Below are 5,895 nucleotides of genomic sequence, written 5' to 3' on the forward strand. Positions count from 1 at the left end.
TGAAACTGCATTATCATAATACTGAAATTTGTGTGATCATGGTACTGAGATCCATATAATCACAATACTAAAATCCATAAAATCATGGTACTGAAATTCGCATAATCATAATACTGAAATTCGAAAAATCATGAAACTAAATTCGTAGAACATATCCCCATACCATATACATATTCACAAGCCACGCCATACTAAATACATAATTTTCATAATTAAATAAATTGTATCATATTTTAAGAAATGTCTAGCATAACATATTTCCCTTACCTGACTACCGGAAAGCCCCTGGGAATACAAGCCTAACACCCGCAGGGCCTCCTACAAAAGTACCCTGAAACCAACATATGCCAGAACATAATATCAGTATTTCTCTACCTACATCATTTCCTATAACTGTCATAAGGCCAAAAGGGGACTAAAAGGCCTTACCCTGAATTTGGGATGAATTTCAACTTTGTTTTCCCGACGATCCACTCCGACAGATTCGCAGAGAACTTCGCCAGGAGTGTCGTGGTAGCTTCGAATCGTTGATCCGGTGACTGGTGGGGCCGGAATAGAAGAGAGAAGGGAGAGGGAGAGGGAGATGTAGAGAGAGAGAGAGAGAGAGGAGAGAGAGAGCTTGGTGAAAAATGATAAAAATCTTGGGTTTCCACTATTTATAGGGCTAGATTCGTCGATGAGACACATTACCTCGTCGACGAGACCCTGTGTTCGTCGACGAATTTCAGAGCAGCCCGAACTGTCTCTCGGTATTTTCTCGTCGACGAAGCCCTGTGTTCGTTGATGAAATCCTTTGTATCTTCATTGACGAAACACAGGGTTTCATCGACGAAGCCCTGGAAATTTTCTAAAATTTTTATTTCCCTCAAAATGCAATGTCGTCGATGAATGCTTTACACCCTCCTTCTGTTTCTGTATCTATTTTCTCTCCCTCTTATTATTATTAAAATGCTATTATTCTTCGGGTCACTATAAGGGATAAATCAGAACACGACACGGAAGCCTAAGCAGCAGGAACATATAATCACAATGTTGTAAATACAAAATATCCATCACATTACTACAAATACGAGAGTCACTCTACCACTGTATTTCAGTATATATATACATCTCAAAACAAAATCTAGGGACATTTCTCACAAAAATCCAACTGTCCCTACTAAAACTTACCCTTTAAAAAGGGCAAACAACAGCTCTAAATCAGCAGGGCTTTTCCCGCTCTCCTATCTGGGGCTCCTGAAATATTTATAAAATTTTGGGGTGAGACACCTCGTAGTAAGGGAAATAAACTAATACCAGTGTGTGGCAACATAAGCATTTCGTGTTCTACATATACCATACATAATATATTCAGTAACTGTTTTGTCAAATCTGGGAAAACATATATATACCAAATAATGGCAGAACATACTGCATTTTTCATAAACAAATCTTATATCATATAATAATAATAATAACAACATAAAAACATTCCTAATAGGTTAGCTGGCTATTGTCATGTATTACTCCCACATGACTGGGTTGTGTGGCTCGAAGGCGGGACCTGACAATGGTTGGTCGACCACTGCCAAGTCAAAAGTACAGTCTGTAAGTCTGATAGGTATGCCAGACTTGGTCCGTACACCAGGGGTGCTCACCTCTTCTTATAAACCACATCGACCGTCCAATCTCATACCACTCCGTACAGCGGGGTTAACACAAATATCATGATCACGAAGACCATGGACACATAGCAACGGTACCGTGCAAGTGCTAGCCTAGACCAAGCCAATCAGGTTCTGATACCATATAACATATATTAAAATTGTGATACATGGATATTTCATATCATTAATTTTCCCATCAATCATATTATTTTGCATATATACGTATATCATGAAAATCATCGGCCCATACGCTTACACATTTTATCATAACTCGGCCCGTATGCCGGCAAATCATAACATAGCCAGTACGCTGGCAAATCACATCATAACACGGCCCATATGCCGGTAAACATATCATAGCACAACCCGTACGCTAGCAAATCACATCTTAGCACAACCCGTACGCCGACAAACATATCATAGCACAACCCATACGCTGGCAAATCACATCATAGCACAACCTGTACGCTGGCAAATCACATCATAGCATGGCCCGTACGCCGGTAAACATATATAAAAATCTCGGCCCGTACGCTGGTTTTCCCATTATAAAAATTCGTATCATAATCACATTCCAGAAAACAGTATTTCATAACATTTTATACTTATGCCACACTGAACAGATTTTTCGCATATTTAACATACCATCATTTTAATCGTATTTTTCCAAATATAAATCATATATAAATACAGTCATTTCCCTGAAATCAAATTCTGTAATAATATACATACATTTTTCATAAAATACTAGCTTAGTTTGTTCCCTTACCTGACTACTAAGAAAGCCCCCAAAATATTCTAGTCTAACACTTGAAGGATTTCCTGACCAATACCCTGAAAATGAAAACTCCCAATATTAAACTTCAATATTTCCAGGTGTATATCATTTTCTATAACTATCGTAAGACCAAATTTTGCTTAAAAAGCCTTACCTCAACTTAGGGATGATTTCCAACTTACTTTCACCAACGACCTGCTCCGGTAGATTTGGAGAGAACTTCCCCAGGAGCGTCGTGGTGGCTTCAAACTGTCGATCCGGCGTAAATTTAGCCCGAAATCGAAGAAAGAGAGAGAGAGAGAGAGAACCGAAAGGGGGAGAGAGAGGAGAGGGTTAGCTTCATTAGTAAGTTAAAAATCCATATTTTGATATTTATAAAGCAGGGGATTCATTGACGAGCCATGTCATTTGTCGACGAATCCTTTAATAATTTCGTCGACGAAATTCAGTCCTCGTCGACGAAATTCAGTCGGCTCAAAACCTCTCTCGGTATTTTCTCGTCAACGAATCCCCTATATTCGTCGATAAATTCTCTTATACCCTCGTCGACGAATTGTATTCGTCGACGAATTGTATTCGTCGACGAATTCTCTGATGATTCCCTCGGTTATTCCATTATTATTTAAATCCCATTATTATTCGAGTCATTACAAAAGGTCTATCGAAAATTGTTGGCATGAGAAATGTTTGCTTGGAAACAAATTTGGGATGCAAGTTGGTGCTCAAAGATGTGAGACATATACCCGATATTCGACTAAATTTGATATCTACCGGAAAGCTTGATGATGAAGGGTTTGACAACCATTTTGGAGATGGAAAATGGAAGCTCGCAAAGGGTAATTTGGTGGTAGCTAAAGGCAAGAAGACTAATACACTTTATATGATGCAAGGTAAAATTGGTAATGGTGTTGTGAATACAATTAAGAGTCACTCTTCCACCGATTTGTGGCATAAGCGGCTTGGGCACATAAGTGAAAAAGGAATGCAGCTTTGTTCAAAAAGAAACCCCTACCCGGGATTAAAGGTATCTCTTTTAAAGCTTGTGTTCATTGTTTGGTCGGTAAGCAACATAGAGCTTATTTTCGTACAAAGTTTGTTACTAAAAAATCTAATATTTTAGATTTAATACATTCAAATGTATGTGGTCCTTTGAAAGTTAAATCTTATGGTGGTGCACTTTATTTTGTTACCTTTATTGATGATTGTTCAAGAAAAGTTTGGGCTTACACTTTGAAGACTAAAGATCAAGTTTTAGATGTGTTTAAGCATTTTCAGGTTAAAGTTGAAAGGGAGACTAGAAAGAAGGTGAAATGTGTGTGCTTGGATAATGGTGGAGAGTACATTGGCCCATTTGATGCATATTGTTACAGTCAAGGAATTAGACATCAAAAGATCGTCAAGAAAATCCCTCAACAAAATGGTATTGCCGAAAGGATGAACCAGACTATACTGGAGAGAATGAAATGTATGCTCTCTCATGTGAAGTTTCCAAAATCATTTTGGGGTGAAGCAATGAGGATGACGGTGGACTTGATTAATTTATCTCTTTCAACTCCTTTACTTGGTGAAGTTTCCCGAAAAAATTTGGAAAGGTAAGGATGTCACTTATGATCACTTGGAAGTGTTTGGTTGTCGTGCATTTGTTCACATTCCAAGAGATGAAAGATCCAAACTTGATGACAAGACAATGCAATGTATTTTTCTTTGTTATGGGCATGATGAATTTGGATACAGATTGTGGGATCTGGTTGATAAGAAAATTGTTATGAGTCGAGATGTTGTATTTTTTGAAGGTTAAACAATTGAAGATTTTAGCACGGTTGAGCAACCACAATCTAATGAGAATGATTTTGTTGACTTAGACTTACCTTCTCCACCTTTGGCACATGATGAAAATTTAGAAAATGTTCTTCCTCCTCTTGAAGATGTTGGAAATGATGAAATTCCTAATGATGTTGAAGATGAAAATGAGGGGGAGCAACAAGTTCAAGAGCAAGCTCAATTGAGAAGGTCTTCAAAAGAGCCAAGACCTTCAACTAAATATCCATCAAGTGATTATGTTACTCTAACAAATCAAGGGGAGCCCGAAAACAATCAAGAAGCCATGAACCATGAAAATAAATTTGAATGGATGGAGGCAATGCAAGAGGAAATGAATTCCTCCTAGAAAGAAAGCTTTGAAAAAAAAATGGGTGTTTAGGCTGAAAAATGATGGAAAGAATCTTCGGCACAAGACTAGACTTGTGGTAAAAGGCTTTGGTTAGAAAAAGGGAATTGACTTTGATGAAATATTCTCACCAGTTGTGAAGATGTCATCTATTCGGGTTGTTTTTGGCATGATAGCATACTTGAAATTAGAAGTTGAGCAACTAGATGTGAAAACCGCTTTTTTACACAGTGACTTGGAAAATGAAATTTACATGGAATAATCAGAAGGCTTCAAACAAAAAGGGAAAAAAATTTAGTGTGCAAATTAAAGAAAAGTTTGTATGGGTTAAAGCAAGCACCACAGAGATGGTACAAGAAATTTGATTCTTTCATGATTGATCATTGTAATAACCCGAAATTTTTTTTAATAAATTAAAATTATTAATCAATTAATTAGTTAAACATTTTAAATTAATGTATTAAATAAACAAGCAAAAAGAAATAGTATGAAAAAAAAACAATAAAAAAAATTAAGACTAATTATTAATTAATTAATTATTATTGAAATAATTAATTAAATAAACAAAGAAAATGAATAGTGTGAAAAAAAATTAAAATAAAGATATGTATATTAAATTATATATGTACACACACACACACACACACACATATATATATATATATAAAGAAAATATTAATTTAATAATAAATGGATATGTAAGATTGCATTGTAGAAGATCAGATTTCAAAATTGAAATCTGATCTTTCTGGACTTTCGCCCAACACTCAGTTCTCTCTCAACCTCTACGTGCTGCTGTCTCACCTCTCTGTCTCCGTCTCTCTCATTCTCTCAACTTCTCGATGAGTTTGCGTCGAATCGGGAAAACGGAAGGTGACGTTGGATTCCTAGTTCCGCCACCGATATTTCTACTGGAGTAGATTTTTCATAAGAACGACTTAGGCAATCCTGGGGAAAGGTAATTTTTCCCCAATTTCTCAATTTCTGGTTAAATGTGCTGTTGAATCAATGATCAGGCACCATCACGGGGTCTTAATTGTCGTTGTCGTCATTTTGACATAGGTAATTTTTCAATTGGGGTTTTCTAAACCCTACTCCAAAGCGAGAGTGGGATTTAGAAAATTTGGCAATTTGACTAAATTTAAAGGTATATTTATTTATTTAGGAATTATAGCCCTAAGAAATATTTAAATAATATTTTATTTAGGAATAATTTATTAGAGTTAGGAATTTTTGATTCAGGGTCCGGGTGAGCGCCGCAGGTATTTTTCGAAGTCCCTGTTGGCGTAGTTCAAGAAACCAAG

The sequence above is a fragment of the Malania oleifera genome, chromosome 10 (genome assembly GCF_029873635.1).
Source record: "Malania oleifera isolate guangnan ecotype guangnan chromosome 10, ASM2987363v1, whole genome shotgun sequence".
In the NCBI taxonomy this organism is placed as follows: Eukaryota; Viridiplantae; Streptophyta; class Magnoliopsida; order Santalales; family Ximeniaceae; genus Malania; species Malania oleifera.